The 7,822-nt window shown below is 41.6% G+C and overlaps 1 long non-coding RNA gene across 1 annotated transcript in view; it reads left to right on the top strand.

The window, feature by feature from the left end:
- Positions 1 to 308: 308 nt before the first annotated feature.
- Positions 309 to 7,822, top strand: part of LOC144281633 (uncharacterized) — a 33,052-nt gene continuing 25,538 nt past the window's right edge. The window contains exon 1 of the long non-coding RNA XR_013350066.1: positions 309 to 382. This is a non-coding gene — a long non-coding RNA (uncharacterized LOC144281633). The remainder of the gene's footprint in view (positions 383 to 7,822) is intronic.

Raw genomic sequence — 7,822 nt, 5'->3', positions numbered from 1 at the left:
CTTCATATTTGCTAACTGGTTTCTTGTTCCATCAAGTCTATAGTTCCCGGTAGACTCCCAGAACTCACAAGGAGTGTGCAAGTGGACCTGACACTTGTGTCTGTCAGTGCCTTTAGAGTATAACCGTTCTGCAGCAAATCTCCAGAGTTGGAGTGTTGACTGAACCATGCCTTCAAATAAGAGAGTTTGCAAAAAGGAGAGGGCCTTGGAAGAGTTCTATGCATGTAGTTGGACAACTTCTCATACTCTCACAGATTTTCAGGGAAAACTACAAAGATCACAGTAGGTCTGTTGTGTCTGTTTCTCATAGAAATGGGCAAACAGTTACTTCTGCATCTTGGTTGGTGTGGGATCAAAACAGAGTGGAGAAGTAAATTGACAGGTAAGTAATCTACTTTGCAGTATCTTAAATGCCAGCATGAGAGATCTTTGTTCGAACTATATTAGCTTCTAATATATAACAGTATATACACCAAATCCTTATAAAATATAACACATGACCATATATCACAATGATTTATATCTGGTATTGGATTAATTTATGCTATGCTATATCTCAAACTGAAAATATCTAAAATCATATGTTTTTTTTCCTGAAGCCTTCTCATGGATTTCTGATTACCCTTAATGGCACTTATACCCATGCCATCTATCCAAACCAGAATCCAAAGCCACCAGGTCTTATCCCTTGCACTTATGATACTTCATGCTTAAGTCTTGTTCCCTTTTCCTTGTCTTACCAATGAGTGTCCTATTAAAACCAATCATTCATTCCTAAGATATGAAGGGTATATACAGTATACTGAATAATGTCCACACCCCCCCCCCCAAGATGCCTACATCCTACCTAACCCCTGGAATCTGTAAATATGTTCCCTTACACAGCAAAAGGGACTTTACAGATGTGATTAAGGTACAGATATTGAGATGGGGAGACTATCTTGATTTTCTGTGTGGGCCCAATGTAATCACAAGGGTCCTTAAGAGGGAGGCATTTAGATCAGATTAAAAAGAGAAGAAAATGTATCTCTGTAAACAAGGAGAAAGAAAGAGGGAGATTTCAGAGATGCTGTTCTACTGGTTTTAAAGGTGGAGAAAGGGGCCAGCAGGCAAAGAATGTAGACAGTTTCTAAAAGCTGAAAAAAGCAACAAAACAGATTCTCCCTTAGAGTCTCCAGAAATAATGCAGCCCCAACACCACCTTAATTTTAGCCTAGTAAGATTCATTTTGGGCTTCTGACCTCCAGAACTGTAAAATAATGAATTTGTGTTGTCCTCAGTCACTATGTTTGTGGTAATTTGTTAAGGCAGCAATAAGAAAGTATTACAATGCCAATAATTCATTCTTTGCCACTGTGGCCAAAACAGTCCATTCATCAGCTTGGAGTATTAAATAAATTAAAAAAAGCTAATATTAAAAAAACAAAAAACATTTAAAATGATTGCTAAAACCTTCACTTTTCTTTCCTTTGGGGCTTTCCTCTTCACCTTGTGTTGGCCCAGAATCCCAGGGACCAATCTAGAACAAAGGGGTAAGCCAGTGTTGCTTAGAGACCCAAGGTAGCAGAGAGTGGGGGACTCTGACCCAGCAGAGATGTGCTGTGGGTTTCACAACATCTCAGTGGAAAACCAGTAAACATATATCTATTGCTGTGGTGGTGGTCTGGGCCTTGGTGCTTATTCAGGTGAGGGTGATCTTAGACTCACAAATGGCCATTTTCCTAGTGCTATCATATCTATACTGAGAGCCACTCTGTACCACTCTAGAACCCTCAACCCTGAAGGTCAGACTTCATGTCTCTAACAGAAAGCCCCTTTCTTTGTTCATCTTACTGCAAAGAGACCTCAGTTGCTCTTGTCCCAATCCATTAAAGATGTTGAAAGTCCATTTCATAAGAAGACAAATGGAATTCCAATCTCTTTCCTTCTAAGAAGGCCATTTGTTCCAATGAAAGATTTCTCCTCTTCTCCCTCATGACCATCTCTCTACACTGAAGATCTAAGAGAAAGAAAGAAAGAAAGAAAGAAAGAAAGAAAGAAAGAAAGAGAAAGAAAGAAAGAAAGAAAGAAAGAAAGAAAGAAAGAAAGAAAGAAAGAAAGAAAGAAAAGACACAGTTCTACCTTCCCTAGGAAATAGGGATTTATTATCCTTATTTGCCACAGTTGCTTAGAAAGAAGAAGAGTGAGTTACCAGGAAGCTAATTTTCAGTATTGTGGGAAGAAAGAACTTAACCACTGCAGGTTGTCACTGCAAGCACAGAACACAAGTGTTAGGAAGCTGAGCTGCATCTTCAGGAAGAGTGGTATATACCACATACAGCTCCCATCACTCAAGTGACTTGAAGGCTGGTCATGACTGCAGTCCCTGTGTGCCATGGCTGTGCATGTCTCCTCTGCCTCTAGAAATAATGAACTGGTGAAATCACCAGCTGACAAACAATCCAATTTCTCCATAAGGAGATGACTGCCGAGGGCTATTTTTGAAATGATTTTGGCAATCTGAAAATTGAATTTTAAACTATTATTTTATTTACTGTTACCTTTTGTTTTCTTAGAAGCATATCAGCTGTCTGGGGTGCCTTGATTCCAGTAAATATTCCCTCAATATTCCCTAGTATTCTGGTTTATTTTTATTTTAAAAATATTTTAAGTTTGAGCTTTAATGACAAGAAAGAACAACTCTATTTTTATATTTTCACCAACATCTACCCTTGTCCTAAATTTTCTCTCCCAGGCCTTCATCTAGACAAAAACAAACAAAGAGACAAATAAACAAAAGCCTTAACAATTTTAAGGAAATTTAATGAAAACATTATGTCTTCCAGGCACTATGCCAGGTGCCAAAAATAGAAAAATGAATTAAACTTAGTCCCTGTTCTAGAGAAGCTCCCAGTTTCATGGTAGAGCAAAGCATGTCACCACCATAAAGTACAGCATCACTCAATCAATATTTGAATCCCTACTTTGTGCAAGTTTCTGTAGTTTCAAAAGTGAATACAATGGGGATCCCTGGGTGGCGCAGCGGTTTAGCGCCTGCCTTTGGCCCAGAGCGCGATCCTGGAGACCCGGGATCGAATCCCACGTCGGGCTCCCGGTGCATGGAGCCTGCTTCTCCCTCTGCCTGTGTCTCTGCCTCTCTCTCTCTCTCTGTGACTATCAAAAAAAAAAAAAAAAAGTGAATACAATGAACATGAAGCCTACTCACATGTAGCTTTGAGTCTGGCATAGAGAGTATCCTTTGAACTAATTTTTACAAGTATGATCCATGTCTCCAAGGAAAACCAAAGCATTGTATGGAAATATTTAAAAGGGCCACCACTCCAGATTGGAAAGAGAGAACAAACATTAGTTTGGAAATAGTGGTGGTAATTGGGGTAGTGTGGAGGAAGAGAACCAAGAGAAGAATCCCAACAGCATGTACAAAAATCCTTCAGGTTAGGAAGAGTATGAAGTATCCTGAAAACAAAAGTGTCCTGCAAACAAAACAGTGGGAAGTGTCCTGAAAACAAAAGACTCCAGTCTGTTTGGGGGTGGAGTAAAAAGGGGGCGGTAAGAAAGGTTTACCTAGGTTATGTTTTAAAATCTCTAGTACATAAAGTCTCCCAAGATTAAAGATATGTCAACCTTGAGAATTTTCTTAATAATAAAATAGTTGTATATATTCATGGGCAATGCTTCAGGTACTGATTCATTCAACAAGAGCTTACTGAGGGATGCGAGGGTGGCTCAGTGGTTGAGCATCTGCCTTCAGCTCAGGGCGTGATCCCAGAGTTCCAGGATTGAGTCCCATATTGGGCTCCCTGCAGGAAGCCTGCTTCTCCCTCTGCCTATGTCTCTGCTTCTGTGTGTGTGTGTGTGTGTCTCTCATGAATAAATAAATAAGCACTTATTATTAAAAAAATAAGTGCTCACTGAGTGATCATTATGTGTCAACTCCCTGGAAGAAGGGAGAGTAAAAAGGTGAATAAGGCAGGGATTCTATGCACATTGCATAGTTTGTATCAGGATGGAGGCAGATACAAGATGTGATAAAAACAGAGATGAGGAAACAATTCTATATTCACACTGTTTTCAAAGAAAGCACAATCCTTACACAGCTATTCCGGGATTTCTGGCCCAAATCAAGTCTAAAAATAAAGAGGGAGTGCTAAATGGTGGTAGAACTCCAAGCTGGTTATATGCCTGATGCTGGGCAGGTTTCCCACTTCCAAGTGCCTGAGTTCTTCTCTAGATCTAGTATATTTCAATCTCTGGAAGTGAGACCCAAGAATCTAGAATTTTTACCCTCCCCCGCCCCCCAGTGATTCTGTGTTTATTCTGCAATTGGTACTTGGGAAATACTGAAGCCAAGTACGGTATCGGTGAGGCCATGGCTACATTTCCCCAAATGTGTGCTGCATGCTTTTAATAGATGACATTTGCAAAAGGGGTTCAGTGTTGAATAAATAGTGTCCTCACCCCTCCCATGTTCATTCACGAGTCCTGACTCCCAGCACCTCAGAATGTGACCTTAGGTGGAGATGGGGTCTTTACAGAGGTAATCAAGTTAGGATAGGCCCTAGGATCCAATATGACTGGGATTCTTATGAGCAGGGGAAATTTGGATACGGATACAAAGGCAGAATGCCTCATGAACATGAAGACAGCCATCTACAAGCCAAGGAAAGAGCTTGGAAGAGAACCTTCCTCACAGTCCTCAGAGGAAACTAAATAACACCTTCTTCTTAGACTTTTTGGCCTCCAGAACTGTGAGGCAATAAATTTTGTTTTTTAAACCATACTTTGTGGGACTTTCCAAGGCAGCCGTAGCAAACTAAAATAAGCAGTTAAATAAGTTTTGGAAGTTCTAAGTTAAAGAGAGTTAAACATGTTTTTTGCTTTGTTTTGTTTTGTTTTCCACCGTGAGGCCCTCAGAAGCTCACATATGCTAACATGTCCCGTGGGCCTCTGAGAGGTGACAGCGTGTGTGTGCCTCTTGTCCAAAATTTGATGACAGAATGCTTTTCAATTTGTTGCAGAGTATTTCTTGAGACTAGTGTTCTGTGGTTCTGATGCAGGGAAGTGTTGGGCTTGTTTCTCTTGGAGAAGCAGTCACGCTGTGAGTCTCACAACGGCAGCAAGGTCAAGCCTTGTGGAGCTTGGCTGCTTTTAGTAAATAAGTGGTGGTGAAATTTTTTGAGTGCATTAGTTCCAATCCATCACACCTCCTGGGAAAAAAAATCAGCTCCATGGGAACAACCTGCTGGAAGTTATTGGAAACCATCTTTCTTGATCCATGAATCCTTTGATTCCTGTTATTTTACATCAGTGGCTCTGGAAGCAGCCTTTCAAAAGGAAACAAAGCCAAGGAGTATTTGGCTTCTTAGTGGTCTCCCTTAGCAGGAGTAGTTCAGGAAATGTAGGAGAAAAATATGCAAGGGTGATTCTATCAAATTGGACACACCACCACACATTTGTCTTCCAAACACTCCATTTACTCCCATTGTTGTTCCTTCAGACCTTGCCAAAACGGTGATCCATCTCTCTTGAAATGGAACATTGGGAGACAAATGAACCACTGTCATTGTCAATGGTTAAAAAAGTAAGACTGCAGAATTTAACTTGGATATTTATGTTATTAAACACACCCACCCACACACAGAGTGAGGAAAATGTGAACTAGATGAACCCAGGTTTTTTAAATTTTGCAAAAGTGCAGGACTTCAACTTCTTATTTATCTGATCTGTTTTACGTTACTTAAGGCTAGATTTAAACATATGGCAGTTTTAGACTTGATTTTAGATCTACAATTGTGACGTGTGTGTGACTACCCCCCATGAAAAGTTGATGTCATGCAAACAAAACATTCATCAATTTTCATTTCCTATTTGTCAGCCATCATTTCTTCATGCGACCCACCCTTCACAGCCCCTGCAGACTCAGTGAAATACCTCATTTAACATCTGCCTCCCTGCTCAACAGTTCCCTGTAACCAGTGCCCATCAAGCAAAACCACTGCCCACTTCAAACAGAAATGCCACTTCTTTGGTTCTACTTCTGGGTTTTCAAACTTGGGGCTAAGTTGAAAATCTGTGTCTTTAACAGGCATCTGGGGTTTCAAACCTGGGGCTAAGTTGAAAATCTGTGTCTTTAACGGGCATCCCGGGAGGGAGTCTAATGATAGCTAATTGTGAGAAACAAAACTACTCATTTGGCATTTGGCAGATCCAGTTTCAGCTGTTATTGAGACTTCCTTATCTGGGATCACCCTTGCCTTAACTGAATTACATTTGTAAAATATAAAAACTATGGAAAGTTTTTTTTTAAGATTTTATTTATTTATTCATGAGAGACACAGAGAGGGAGAGGCAGAGACATAGGCAGAGGGAGAAGCAGGCTCTCTGCAGGGAGCCTGATGCAGGACTGGATCCCATGATCCCAGGATCATGACCTGAGCCAAGGCGGATGCTCAACCACTGAGCCACCCAGGTGCCCCATATGGAAAGTTGTTTTAATGCTCTTTTTCATCTCTGTAAGTGAGCTTTTTACTCTTTTTTAAAGTGGTTGTCTCCTCTGGCTGTTCTATTTTAGCAGAAGAATATCCTTCTTGGTATGTGGATCATTATTCCTCCATCTGACTCCTGAGTCCCCTTGGGGTGTTCATTATTTTCAATGTTGACCTCTGGTTCTGATTGCCTGGATTAGCATTGCGGAACCCTGAGTCACAGGAATGGAGGGAGATCCAGCAGTGTGGGTCCCTAACTGGCAAATCGCCGAAAGGAAACCATTTCCCCACAAAGTTGCAAGGTGGCTGGCCAGCCTCAAAGGCAGAGAGCACCAGAGCCTGTCTGTCTAGGTCTGTCCAAACTCCTTCAAAGCCAACGATACCAGCAGGGGGTCCCAAGATCATCCCCCAAGATGGAGCACTGCCCCTTAAGGGTTCACAGATCCCCCCTCCCAGACTATACTCTCTCCAGGAAGCTTGGCACTCTGACTCTTTCCCCTAGTTCATCATTACTGGTGCATGGAAATCAGCTCACCACCAGCTTTCTGCAGCTGGACCCCCAGAGGTGGGAGGTCTGGTATGCATCCTCTACGCTCCATCTAGCACCCTACCCCAAAGATGCTCCGCTTAAGTTGGAAGTTGATTTGAATTAGAATGAGGGGGTAGGAGAAGAGGTGGCAGGGTGGGTGCTCAGGCCACCCTTTTTCAAGAATACTCTCATTATTATTGAGCTTTCCATCTGTGTGTGTCTGATTTCTCCAGCTAAGGGGCTTTGAATAGATCCCCTAGGCTCACGATGCCTTACGTTCCTTATTTTGAAAGCAGAGATAATAATAACCCCCACATAAAATTGGCATTTAAAGCACAACTATCACTATTGCACAATCTCTCTGTGCCAGGCACCTGGCTAAGTGCTCTGTGTGCATTAATGCCAAATGAGATAATACAGCTGATGCACTTAGCACATTGCCAGGCACACGTGGGTTCTCCATACGTGCCAGTTGTCCTTTCTCTTCCGTTCTTGCTCTTAGCTCAGACCTCAATGAGGGTAGAAGCGGTCTTGCATATTTTACAGCCCCCCTCTTCCCTCTGTACTTTATACCCCACCTTACAGAGAGGCACTCAACGTATTTGTTGGTTGACTAACTGAGTAGATCATATGCTTCCAAATGGCAATTTCCTATTTTGTCTACACTTGGTCAATTCAATTAATTTTACATGTTGCTAAAAGCCCTAGCTGAAAGTTCACTGCCTTTGCAAAACTGCTCGTAATCTCTCTCCCCTGATAGAATGTCATCTACACATTTTAGAGGTGATTTATCCCCAATTTTACCTTG

The sequence above is a fragment of the Canis aureus genome, chromosome 13, assembly GCF_053574225.1.
Source record: "Canis aureus isolate CA01 chromosome 13, VMU_Caureus_v.1.0, whole genome shotgun sequence".
Taxonomy (NCBI): Eukaryota; Metazoa; Chordata; class Mammalia; order Carnivora; family Canidae; genus Canis; species Canis aureus.
Note: the sequence above shows the minus strand (reverse complement) of the source record. Positions and strands in the feature narration are given on the sequence as shown.